At 41.8% G+C, this 13,575-nt stretch overlaps 1 long non-coding RNA gene across 2 annotated transcripts in view; it reads left to right on the top strand.

Annotated features, from left to right (window-relative positions):
* LOC121068202 overlaps positions 1-13,575 on the top strand; it is a 35,670-nt gene that overhangs the window by 14,339 nt on the left and 7,756 nt on the right. Inside the window, exons 1-8 of one of the 2 annotated variants that reach the window (XR_005818699.1) lie at positions 3,441-3,518; positions 4,336-4,674; positions 5,506-5,634; positions 7,049-7,141; positions 7,721-7,803; positions 9,401-9,459; positions 10,474-10,808; positions 11,009-11,130. This is a non-coding gene — a long non-coding RNA (uncharacterized LOC121068202). Of the gene's footprint in view, positions 1-3,440; positions 3,519-4,335; positions 4,675-5,505; positions 5,635-7,048; positions 7,142-7,720; positions 7,804-9,400; positions 9,460-10,473; positions 10,809-11,008; positions 11,131-13,575 lie in introns of those variants that run through there. The other variant, XR_005818698.1, reaches the window with a different exon arrangement.

Below are 13,575 nucleotides of genomic sequence, written 5' to 3'. Positions count from 1 at the left end.
TAACTAAAACATGTATACCTGCTTGTTAAGCTGTAATTTTAGCTTCACTTTGATTGATAGCTTAAGTAGGGAAGGTTTGAATTTTCATCTTGCGCAGACACATTCAAATTATGTGGCAAGTCTGTCGGATGCATTGCTTTTGTAGTCATCATGCAGACTGGAGCTTCCCAAATGACTGAAAAAAAGTTTAAATGAATTTAACAAATTTTGGTTTCTTTTTTTTTTTTTTTCTGTTTTAGCTAGTGCTTTAATAAGGTCAGTAAAGCGCTGGGCGTTTTGGAGTCGTGACTGCATACCTTCTGAGTGAAGTGCAGCCAAAGCTGCAGCTGCAGCTCCCTTCCTGTACGCGTTGCTCAGAGGGCCTGTGGGAGCCGAGGGCGCAGGCTGCCGCGGCTGCCAGGCAGGACGGCTCCAGCTCCCTTGTTGCTGCTGGCTTGGGCCCAGGGTAAGACCATGTGAGAGAGATGCTTGAGTGGTGTGGCTAGAAAAACGCTGCTTTTAGTTGGGACCCCTAAAAACCATCATTATCAGAGTCTTTGCTCCAATTGTACACTCTGGAGCATCATGTCAATACTTGAAGAAACAGAGTGTTCTTTTTAAATTTTTTTATCTTGGTTTGGTTTTCTCTTTTTAACATCTTCATGGCTCCTTGTGGCCAATGGGTCAAGAGCTCTGCCTGTCCCTAAAGGGGCTGGATTTGTAGCCACCTGTGTGCACTACTGCCTGGTGTGGGCTGGCATACCAGGCATGGAAAGCACCTGTCTGGCTTCTGATGCTTCCAGTGAAACGCTAGTACTTCTGTCACTGATGGTGTGCCTCCTCTGGTGGAAGTGGCAGGGATGGGTTTTAGGAGCAGAGTACTTTGAGATGAATTCAGCCTGGATGGGCTGGGGGCTGTTGTGGTGTGAAGTCCTCCTTTGTACGAAGGCTAGGAAAAAGCAGGGAGAGAAAAGACAAAAGCCAAGCGGTCCAGACTGAGTTTGAAGCAACTGTTCACTTACAAGTACTTCTGAAAAACTAATGCAGAGCAACTCTGTCAGGATAAAAACAGCCCTTTTGGGTCAGGCAGATGCCCTATAGGTATCTATGGCTAGCAGCAAATTCTTACGGAAGGTATACATCCTTCTGATTGTCAGAGGCTTTAACCTCAGTATCCAGACCATCAAGGTCCACCAAACGATGGCCCTACCCTCCATCAACATATTTCATCTCTTGAAATCAACGTAAACTTTTTGGAAACCACAGCATTTTGTGGCAATGAGTACCAGGCCTAATTCTATTCCCCTGGTCAGGTAGTTGCACATCTAGTAATTCATTGTAAGGAAAATGATTTTCTTTGGCTTTTTTAGACTTGCAGCCAGAAATTGTTACTGAGCACTCTGCGTTTATTTTACTAGCGAGATTATTATTATTTTTGTTAATTGGCGTAGTTAACTCAGCTTCTGTATTGGAGGCAGACTTCCACCCAGCTCTGCTGATGAGAAATCTCAATACACTTGAGATAAAATTAGCTGGGAGATTGTAACCTTTCGTTAGCAATGTGGGTAGTAATATCCTCAGATGGTAAAACCAGATTTGGAAGAGAACATCTGCCCAAGCCTCGTCGTGTGAAAACCAGCATAAAATGAGGCAAGCTTTGAATGACTGTCACTGAACTGGTGCAGTGGAGCCTGAGGGAGTATCTCTGTGTTAGCAAAGACCAATTTGTTGTATCTTGGTTTGGGTTTGGTTGGGTTTTGTCATCTTTAGATGTGCTTTTGCTTTCTGTGAGTATGCTTCAGTCTCTCTGGGTACACAGTTGATGTTTCCTCATGTGCATCTTCAGATTCAAAAGTCATGCAAGTATTAAATCCTGATAATAAGTGGGTGAAATCACAAGTCAGTTCATTTCCCTGCCTCCTTTTCTTTGTAATCAGAAGATGAAGTCATTCCAGAAAATGCAGAGGAGGCTCTGCTATCCATGGCATACTATGCCTACAGTAAGCACACGTTTTAAATCACAGTTCTAGAGCTTATTTATACAGCCAAATGTCATGTGTTTAAAAATAATGAGTTTATTCAGAAAGAAACATTTCCCCCAAAGTGATTAATTAATGGAAGGAGACTCATTCTCAGTGTAACAGCCAGCAAAAATTATTCCAGGCATTCTCTTGAAGTCGATTACCTGTTGGAAAATCTGTTCATGCCACCAAGTCGATCCAAGTTCAACAGCTAGAAATAATGAAGCAATGATATATAGCAAGAAATGGTAAGTTTTTCATAATTGCTTGTGCATTTCATTGTAACGTGTCAATCAGATTCAAAGACAGCAAACTGGTTTTTGAAGTTTAAAGTTAAAAATAACAAAGTTGAGGCAAACAGTGGCCTTTCTGGCTATTGATGGGGAGATGTCATTTGTCTTATGTCCATAAAAAGATCTGAGATCCAGTAGTGTCAAGATGGTTTTCGTAGTAAAATGGTTTACTTTTTACTAATGCGTATGTGGAATCAGGAAAAAGCAAGTGACAGTGACATTGGTAAAACCACATGTATGATTTGAGACTCACTCAATGTCATAGTTGCTGACTCTTCAGCACCTTACCTCAGATCATATTTAGCATGAAAGAAAATGGCTGTGCCATTGAGCACTATCACAAAATTGCAATTGCTGCTGTTCAAGGTGTTCACCGGAGCTGCAAAGCCCAGGCAGACGCACACGGATGCTCCAGTCAGCCCTGAAAGCCTCTTCAGTGCTCCTCACCTGGTATTTCAGCTCGCACATGGGTGCAGGCTTGGGTGAATGATCCACAGTGGACTGCTTTGCTGCGCTGTGACTGCAGCTCAGTATCCCTCCCAGTGCCGCTTGGTCTTTGCTCCCTACTTGCAGAGTTTCATAATGGAGATATAAAAACACATTTCACAGTGAAACTTGGCAAAGTGACAGCCAAGAAATCATTTTTCCCTAGTAATTTTAAATGTATCGGTTCAGTCGCTCTTCAGATATTCTAAGAAACAGAGGATGGGGGAATAATGGAATTTAAGAAGCTTTATGTCTCAGGTTGGTTCTGATGGGGAGATGTCATTTGTCTTCTGTTCATAAAAAGATCTGAAATCCAATAATTTCAAAATATTAATGAAATGCTACGTAAGCGTCAAATGAATATATGGCTAGGGCTGGGATTGCTCTTTTCCAGTGGATTCATAGCATGTCTTGTCTGGTTAAAAAAAAAAAAAAAGAATCTAATTGTAGGTATTTATGCAGTTGACGGACCAGAAAGGCTCCAATGGAGTTACTCTTGTCTCTGAAGTAAATTAACTGCACTTTGTAACACTTTCTAATTACATATTTACTCAAGGAACTGTTCTGATCTTCAGGTTAAGTACTCCAAGATTTATAGGAATGTTTATTCTTTTTTCTTTTTTCCTTTTTGTTTGCGCAAGTACCAAATTTATGATGCCAGATTTATGAGGAAATTCAAAACTATGCTTGACCATGCATTATCAGCTCATTGTCCTGGTGTGCCTTTCCACTTGAAAAGGTAAAATCCATGTCAGACACACAGGAACTTGCAATTGCTTGGGAGCGGTTTCTTTGGCTTTTACCATAAGGTTATTTGAAAGACATTTCAAATATTAAATGTTGTTTAATTGTTGTTCAAATATACCTACATAATTTCCTTTGAAGGACGGACAACTTGCAGTTGTATAACATCAAGTAAAGACTCTCCCTAACTAAGTGTTTGTGTGGCCAGGGAAAGTGAGGTGAAAAGATGCCAGATGTGGTTTGGAAAAGCAAGAAATGGGAGCTGGTGGGACCCGGGCTGGTGGTGGGGCAGTGCAGGGAGAAGATGGAAGCTGAGGAAGCTTGTACATATTTAATATCTTCAGAGGACCAAAATCCTTCTAGGGGAAGTACAGAATAATCTCCTTCTCTTCCATGGATCTACTCCTATTTCATGTGTTTTCTAAGATCAGAATCCAGCCCTGTGTGACAAAGAGGTTTGTTTTTGAGATATTTTTAACTTGTGTGAAAAATGTGTCATTTTTTGTTTTCTGGTTGTGCCTGCAAAACTGGAAGATCCTACTGATTCACACTGCGGTGAGGCACAGCAGCATTTGTTTGTGTTCTGAGGAGGGGGAAGCGAAACAATCACACATTCAAGGGAAAACATGCTTAATGAATCCACACACATTAATTTGCCACCAGTAGAGATCCTTAGCAACAAAATGGATCATTACTCATGCAAAGAAGATGACTGAAAACTGTGAAGTGCATGTTCTCTGCAGTAAGCATCAAATGAGACAATGGCATGCAGATTTCTGTCATTTATGGTGCTCCACTTTGTTGTTTTCTAGGCTTGTACGTGGTGAGAAAGGAAAGACCCAAGAGATGGCAAAGGGTTCCCTCCATTTCATCTGCCCAGTTTTTTTGGTATTGTTTGAAAAAAAGAAAACATCTCAGGCAGATGTTATTTGTTTGCAGCCATGCCATTCTTAAAATACACAAGAAATATACGATGAAGACCAGCAGTGGAAAAAAAGACTACAGCATACACTTGAATATACAAAGTATTATTTTTAACTGCTTTTCCAAAAGGACTGTGATTTTAATAATAATCTGCTTTGTTGAAGCATCTCTCAGATGAGGACTTCAAATTGTGGTAGACAAATTGTCTCAACATGTCTGTGGAATAGGTAAGTACTATTAATCCCATTTTACAGAGGGAGAAATCTGAGCATCAGAGAGCTGAGAGCACTGTTTTCCAGCTTTGGTGTTACAAAATGACTGTCAGAGTTAACAGTATTGTATTAAATTTCACCCCCTAAGTCCAATTTAGTCTTCTGCCTTTCCAGCAGAAGGTTTGTTATAACTTCAGCTTTTCCAGTCACAGGCTGTAAACTGGGCAAAGGCAGGGATGGGTGGGAGAGATGGCCAGTCATTCCTGAAATGAACAATGTGCCTCGGAAGTTAATTATAAGCTCCTCAGTTAAACATGTCGTAAAAATGTCAGACTGGATGTAGACTGCTTTCTTAAAGTTCTTCAACCTGAAACTGTTTAACCTACCACAGAGCATGGGCAAATTCCCCCAAAACTTATGGCCCTAATAATATTAGTGTTTCTTTCTCTCTCTCTCTCTCTCTTTTTTTTTCTCTCTCTTTTTAAAATCACATGCATGCTAGGTATTGATTACTGGGAACATGTAGTCATCAGCATTACTTCACCCAGTGTCCCTGACAGATACTTCAAATATACGAGGGCTTAATGAGAAAGTCAAGTTCGTGATGAAAAGAGAAACTTAAAAGCATGGCAGTCTGTGAAGGGTAAAAGTCTAAAAGAAATTTCCAGTTCTTGCTGGAAGGGTATATACTGAGGTAGACTTGCTCAGTGGGTTGGAGATGCACTTTGATATTTCTTAGGTACTCTGTTGCTTGAAAAAGACAAAAAACTGTTGTTCTGGATACCTTAAGCTCTATTAATGCCTGTCAGGCTAAAACCAGCTTGTTCTTTGCCACGGTTATGACAGGTTCCCCAAGCTGAACTCAGAGCTGCAGACTCACTCCATGCTGCCAGTGGTCGCAGCCTCCGCCAGTGAGAGGAGCCCGGAGGCTGCCAGCGCATCCCCAAAGGGCTGGAGTGGGCAGGGACTTGCACTGTGAGCATCCTCAGCAATACTGCTTTAATGAGGGGTAGAACTGGGGACAAAAAGAAGAGCCCTTTTCTCTCCCTACCTGTGTTGCTCATTCCTCATTTAACATATGCATGAAAAGTTGGGAATAGTTCCTCTTTGGAGTCAGGTTTTACTCGCATGAGAATTACTTAGTCCTTGTATAAAATCAGCTATATTAAAAATTATTGTCCTTGCCCACACTTCACTCTTCTGTAGAGATGAACAGGGAAGCTGAGCAGCAGGACGCAGTAGTTTTGAGTGTTCATTCTCCAATATTTGGTGCCTAAAAATGAAAGTCAACATGTCACAAGTTAGTGGGAGGCGTTGCCGTGTCTTCAGATGTTGTCAAAGAAACTCCTAAGGAGGCAAATGAAAGAATAATTTTATTTTGAATGTGTAATCTCTTTTATGACTAATTTAAGTCTCTAGCACTTTTTTTTTTTTTTGGAGCTGTGTAGTTCATTCCAAAGTATGCTAATGCAAAGACACCAAAAACATGAAGGTGAGCCATTAGCTCATTAATAGTAGTAGAAGAAAATAAAAGAATTAGCAAACTCCTTGATGGGCAGCCACATCCAAAACAAATGCGATCTCAGTGGAATTAGATGTGCAGCTAACAACAAGAACCTGTGATAATACAACCTTTTAAAAATATATATGTCATAAATGGAAAAAATGAACCAAAGAGGCTGCTGGTGCAGCTTTCAAGAAGCGGGACTGCTCAATGACACACTAACATCACACAAAGGTAGCGTGTGTGAACAGGGACTGCAAGCATGGAAGCTTCAATGTCCCTCTAACAAAGCTTGATAAATGCTATCTCTGTCCATGCGCATGGCAAGTTACCAGGAGCTCAGTGGACTCCTGTGCTCAGAAAGCCATGTGCTGGGAAGGAAAAATGGGCTGGGAAGTAATAATGATAACAGGATTCAATGAGGTAGATGCAATTCACATTTCTTCAGTTGATCCCGGCCCGCAACAGCAACGCTGCTTGGCAGAATGTGATGCAGAAGGATCTTCTCAGAAGTTCATTTTGACACTCAAGCTGATCTACAGCTAAAACAGGACATATTTTTTTTGTTGAAAGTCATATTTACACTGTACCTAAATGAGATGAGTACTTCAAAACACTTGTCTGTGAGAATTAGTACTTTGGAGAGGGATTTCCTGGTCATTTATAAAACCTCTGAGTACATTTGTGCCCTTCTGGCTTACTGTCAAGAAACCTGGGTAGTGCTGAGCTCCATACAAATATGTATTGGTGGCAAGCCCGTAGGAGCCAGAGAATTGCAAATATTGACCCTTTTGTGTCAACAGAAAAGCAAAGTGCAGAACTGGCTGTGAGCAGATCAGTTTTCATTTTCAAAATAAACATTTGGCATATTCTTTCTGTTTTCAGCTCAACTCAATGCGCTGATGCTAAGAGGCTGAAATCCCTGTTCCTGCAGCTTGCCTCTATGTAAGAAATTGTCAGCAAGTCATATTTTCTGGGGTAGGTGGCACACACTTATTTTTCTTCTGACCTCCAGTGCCATCTCTCACACTGTCTTACGTAACTTCTTTGTGGCATGCTTCTTTACGCTTTGGGTGCTCTGGAAAATGCCCTGCAAGGCCTGGGCACTTCTGACAGTGATCTAGAGCTCCAGTGTGCAGATTCACTGCACTTCCCTGCACCCTTTGGACAGGAAATGTATGCAAGTTACTGTGAGTCGCTGTTACTTCAGTTAGGTTAAGGTAAAATGCAATAATCCAAATTATTTATTTACAATGTACTCAGTAGGCAAAACAGTCAGAGGTATTTACATGAGAATGGAATAGTTCAGATGGAAGGGACCCACAAAGATCATCAAGTCCAACTGCAACTTAGGTGGAAAAAACGTGCACGTGTGCTTGGACCTCTGAGATCTCATCTTGATGTACCCTCTGGCTGGTGGTCTCCTGACTCACCCCTCTCTGGGGGCTTTGCCACCTCCTCCATGGTGGCCATGGACATGCTGGTGGGGTTGCACAGTGGTGGGGGTTAGGCCATCTGTCTGTGCTGAGACTTACCCTTATTTTTTGCTGATGACAGGCTGTCTTTCACTGGATCATTTCTTTCACCCTGTGGACCATGCGGCTGCACAAATGCTTGAGCTGACACCAGCAAAAGGGCAGGTAAGGGCAGGATGGGACCGCTGTCCTATCCTGGCTTAACATCTCTCTGAAATCATGGCCTCACTGTGAGCATTTCTGCCTGAAGCATCTCCTCGTTTAGAGCCAAATATTTGGTGCCCATCTGTTTGTATCAACGTAGCTACTTGATGCAAGTGTCTAAATGAGTTAGGTGTATGTAATCGCCGACTGGCTTTTGATAGAGAGCAGATGTGACAGTGATTTGCCACTTTGGGACAGCTTTTTGTCCATGGACACAGTGACAGAAATCTCAGAGGTGTGGGAGTCAGCTGCAGGATGAGTTTCAAACTAAACGTGGGGCTTGAACTCTCTGCCTAACCCCGGAGACCTTCCCCTCCAAATAGATGTGAAGTACGTTGGCAGCTGCAACACACTGAAGCTTGCACAGGATTATGCTGCTGTCTACTGAGCAGTGAAGGGGCATACACATCCAAACACAAGCATGAAATCCTTGCAAGATAGAAATTACATTTCACTGCTCTGCATGTAATTTAATTGCCAGTCACCCAACCAGTACATCTTTAAATGCTCACTTTGTTTTCCCACTGGACAAAGACATTGCATTGGTTATTCCTATATAATTAAGAAGTCCAAAACCGGTTATTTTTCTTGATCATCTTTCCATGGGTTGTTGAAGTCGCATGGGTTCCTAAATCCTCTTCTTGGGAAAATCTGGTAAATTTGTTTGTTTTGCCATCTAGACAATACCCACCAACATCATAAACAAGCTTTGGCAATGAAACCTAGGGCACTATGACATGCAACATGGTGAGAAAATGTGTGATTTGAACCTGAAGGTGAAAAAAATATTAAGGGTACCATGAAGATCATAATTTCCTCTAATTCCACATTAAATGGTTGACCACAAAAAGGGTTGATCGAAAACAAAGGTGAAACGTGTTGCATTCATAGAGTGTGGCAGGAAAGGTTTGGAGAGAAGTGTTGCTGGAATGGCAGCCCTCAGGAGGCTTGTTCAGGTTCAGAGCAAACCAGCAGATGCACAAACCCACTGTGTTTCCCCCAAATTGGGCAGGCTAGGCAACTAATGGAGTGATGGCTATATACGAGGCAGGGCGAGTCAGAGGTCCAAACTAGCAATAAACTCTCAAACAACACAACTTATATGCACAGGGAGACAAATATATCTCAGTGACATATGTGTTGTGGGGGCTTTGGAAAATAAATATGAAATGTCCAGAGCACGTGAAATGGAAGAAGGTGTTGCAAGAGAACCAATTTCACCTAAAATCCTACCAGGTAACAGCCCAAAAGCCAAATCAGATCACTGCTGCCTCTGTTTGGACAGAGCCCTTCTGTTGTGGGTCTTACAGGTTAGTAAATTTCCAATTAAGTAACTTTTATCTATTTTAAACAAGTCAAAGTGAAAAGGCAAATGCTGGCCCAAAGGGTGCTGCTGCATAATGAAATAGAAAAAAAAAAAAAAAAAAAAGAGAGAGAGAAAGTCACAGGGAATTAAATCAAGATCCTGGTGAAGCCATAACCTGCATTGCTGTAACTGAGAAAACTGAGACCTGAACAAATGTGGAAAAAAATCTTATTTTCTTCTTTCTTTGCAAAGGTTCAGCTAATGAGTGACTCAGCCTTATATAAGAAAAGTCTGGATGGGGCATAATAAATGTGAGTCACTATTATGAATTTTCAGATTTTCTGTGGAACTCTTTTCCTTACAGGGTCTTTGTATTGGGAAAGGGAAAGGAAAAGGGATAAGGAAAATGAAAGATTTTCATCAAAATTCCTGTGGCTATAAATACAGATGAGATTATGCAAACTGCAAGTAAATGTCATTTGCCTCCCTTTGCAAAGGAAAGTGTGGAAAGAGGGTGGTAAGAGAACATACAAGGCAATCTTCACAGGAGAAGCAAAGTATAAGACTGTGGTGAAAAAAGACCAGACATACTACAGACATGGGATTTGTTCAGAAACAACAACAAAGCAGTGATTTCCATTGCTCCAGCCTCTTGGAAAAGGATCAACTCTGTGGCCCTTCGGCATCTGATGCGTGAGGCTCGCAGCGATCACGTGTATTGGAGGATATTGTTCCTCAGTCATGCAGGCATTTGCCAGGTCACCTTTGCACTCTGATGGAATGGCCACCCATGTCTGAACACTGGGTCGTAAAACTGATGCTCCCAGCCCAGAAATATTTTATGGAGCCAGAACAGATGATCTATATTGCTTTTGAAGACTGTTTATCTATCTGAAAGCTTTGGAGGGTGATAACCCTCTCAGCTCTTTTGTTGTAGTACTCTCCAACAGCTCTGTAATTTTTCCTTTCCTTTCCAGTCCCCACATTTGGGACTTAGAATATCTCTTTGTGTTGGAAAATAATCATAAAATAGCTTGGGTCACAGCTGAGTCATTCTCTAAAGTTTGTTGATTTAAAAAAAAAAAAAAAAGCCTGTCGTGACTGTCCAGCTAACAGAAATCTGTTCTCCTTGGATTGGGTGATTCCCATTTAATTTAATGTGCAATGTGTTTAACAAATGATTAAATGTTTCTTTTATGCCCCAAAGCTGATGCCAAGTTTTACTTGTTTTCCTTACTGAAATAACAAATCTCTTGGGGTCAAATGGCTGTTGCTTTTGGTTTTGCCCTCCTCACAGATTAAAAGTGATGGTCTTGTTCTTACAGCAGAGCTGACTGTGGCCATGCTCAGCACTTCTAAGGATCAGGCCTGCACAAGTCACCTCAAATTAAAATTCCTTGTCTGAAAGCAGCTCTGGAAAGTCAATGGCAAACCAATCTGTTATGAAGAATATAAACACCTGGCAACAAACGTAGACAAGAGAGGGTAGCAGTGAAATGCAAAGCACCGTTCAGAGGATCCTGCAACAGGCATCGCTCTTGGTTTCTGCTTGCTTTCTCTCTCTGAAGAGAAGATGAAAATGTATCTAGTGAAATGAGGTTCCTAGAAAGAAGCTCAAGTTCCAGATGGCTGATACCACGCAAGCACCAGCTGTGAGGAGGTAAAAAAGTCTGCTTTTAAAAAGAAATAGGCAATGCCAACCTGCTATTGCTGCACTTAGGGGTTGTATCTCTGCTGCACTCAACTGGCTTTAAGGGCCATACATGTCCAGGGTCTGCACATAGCCCCTGGTATGAGTATTCTCCTCCTGCTTGCCACTAGAGCATCTAGCACACACCAAAAGAAATGTTATTTTTTTAGACGTTGAGACCTTTGTCAAGCAATACCAAGGAGCAGCCAGTAGTCACCTGGGCACTGGAAACGTTTTCCATGACATCAAGAGCTCACAACTCTACGAGAGAATGCATGGCGGTCTCTAGAAGGTGAGAGGTTGCTTTATCCAGATTTCACCACATTTTAAATACCTGCAGTTGTTGCTCTTATGTATTGACAAAACGCTTTAAGCATGGTGTACAGGGATATGCTGTTCTTTGGGGATTAGCTGGTGGGGCAAGGAGCAGGGAAGGGGAGGGAGGGGCAGCAGGCAGGAGCTGTTTTTGAGCAGAAGCATCTGTCTGTGGCCTGAGAGACACATGGGGAGGGAGGCAGCATGGGCATGATGTACCATGCTGGCGGTGGTACAAGGGAGAGGAGAAAGCAGGAACCTTTCTGAGCCTTTAGCTCGCAGGTCTGTTCCTGATGCTGCTGTGCCTTAAGAAGTCAATGTCTTGGTCCTGGCTGGACCCACACCTCCAGGTGAGCACAGACCCTTGTATGTAATTGCAGGTGTGATAGGGGCTCTTTTGTGTCTCTACTAAACACAGCTCAGCTGTGGGGGAAACTGGGTTCTCTCTGAGTTACCAGATTTGCTCACATTAGCTTGCTGCAAGACTATTTCATGCTACCAAATGATCAAAGGTACTGGACAGGCTCCAAAAGGAGAGCAACGGAGATGAGTGGGATTGTGAAGTTCTCTTGCTGCTGTTATTGTTGTCACAAAAAATGCTCCTGTTTGAAAGAATGTGCTTCCACTCTCCCCAGTTCATATTAGATTGCCTGAAAAAAAGTGAGTTTTTGAAGAATTGCACATCGCGTAGAGCAGAACATGCCTTCTTGTTCTTTAAAAAAGGTTTTCTTTGTTGTTCCCTAAATGGAATAACTCATTTCAGTGTTTTCAAAACAAAACTTTACCTTTCTGTTTTGACACAGTACTGTTAAGCATAAAGATTCACTTTTTTGTTGTTGTTTTTTAAGGAAACTTAAAAGCATTTGTAATTCTAACCCTTTTACTTTGAACTAAATGTTTCAGGCTGGCTGCGCTGAAATAATGTCTGCTTTTCCTTTTTTGCATTGTTTAAAAAAAATCACTTTTATTCTGACTGAACACATTCAGCTCCCTTCTGCCTTTGGTTGGAAACTTAAAGCTAATAGTATTTGCCAGGTTTAAGTGAAAATGCGTAAATATTCCTTAGACACTGGGTGAGATCTTTAACTGGCTTTGAGCATTGTAATCCTAGTGAAGTCAAAGGAACCAGACTGATTTATACCAGATGTTTATCTGGACCTCCAAGGGGAATGTAATCAGTATCATGGATTAAATTTGCCATTAATACGTGAAGATCTGTTTACATCAGCAGAATTACATCTGTGCTTCCTCACAGATAGATTTTGTCCAAGTCTCCACTACTAATGCTGTCATCCTTGTGCTGTGGGTTGTAGTTCAAACCAGTAACAGACGCCCAGGAGGCTTTTGCTGGAGAAATGCTTCAACCTTCGGGCCTGAGATTTACACCAGTGTTCGTGCAATCCTAGATTTTAAACAGTTTGTTATCAGCTGTTCATTTTATGTGTGAAGACCAGAATGAAACAAAATGAAGGGGAAGATGATTGTTTGAATTAAGATATTTTTTTAACAGATGGACACAACAGTAAAGATTTAATTATTTTTTTTTCTCCAAAGGAATGTTATACAACAGGGATACTTTGTATGGCCACCAGAATGATCACTGGTATGAACCAACTGGTGGGGAAATACTTCTTGCACTCACATAAGCAGGAAAACTGTTGCAGCTTGGAAAATAAAAACTCTGATTTATGAGCATGAAGGACTTGAAGTCAATATTTTGCTCTCCTTAGTTTTTCTCTAGTGACTTTGACAGTTCTGGGTTTGAGGAGATGCAGATTTTCAGGCTGGCAGGATGCAATGGACTAGCTGATTTCCAAAGCTGTCACTGGTCTTTGATTTGTATGTTCAGTATTTTCCTTTTTGGACAAGTTAGTACCATTAACCTCTTGCCTGTCCTGGCTCGGTATGCAGCAGCCTGTTGTCTCCAGGGAAATCTGGGGAGGGCTCTTTGCTACATGTTCTAGAAGAGGCCACAGTCCCGCTTCTGTCTTGCCCCCTCGTGAGTGAGTTTTAAAACCCAGAGAGACAGTAGAGTTGTGCCTGGACCTTGTGTACATGTCAAACCCCATCCTAAACTCGTGTTGAATCTGTGTTTGTAGCAGGTGAGGCACTGAGTGTCTCACTTGGAGCTGGTGCTGCTGGCGAGGGTCGTTCTTGCCTGTTTGAGTAGCACGAGCCTTTCTGCCACTGTAGCAGTCAGCCCTTCTCTGAATCAATGTCAATTATTTACATGCTTGAAGTGATTTGAAATGACGAGCACAGAGGAAACTGTCTAGGATTTATAATTTTGCTGTGGACTATTTCAGCTATTTTTAGCAGGATCACATGGAAACATCCTGATGGTTTGGGTTATCCATGAAACAAGTATAATCATGCTTACTTATCTTGCAGGGAGATCCTTCTGTGAGAAGGACTAACTAGC

The sequence above is a fragment of the Cygnus olor genome, chromosome 3, assembly GCF_009769625.2.
Source record: "Cygnus olor isolate bCygOlo1 chromosome 3, bCygOlo1.pri.v2, whole genome shotgun sequence".
NCBI classification, from domain to species: domain Eukaryota; kingdom Metazoa; phylum Chordata; class Aves; order Anseriformes; family Anatidae; genus Cygnus; species Cygnus olor.
This window is presented reverse-complemented; position numbering and strand designations above follow the sequence as displayed.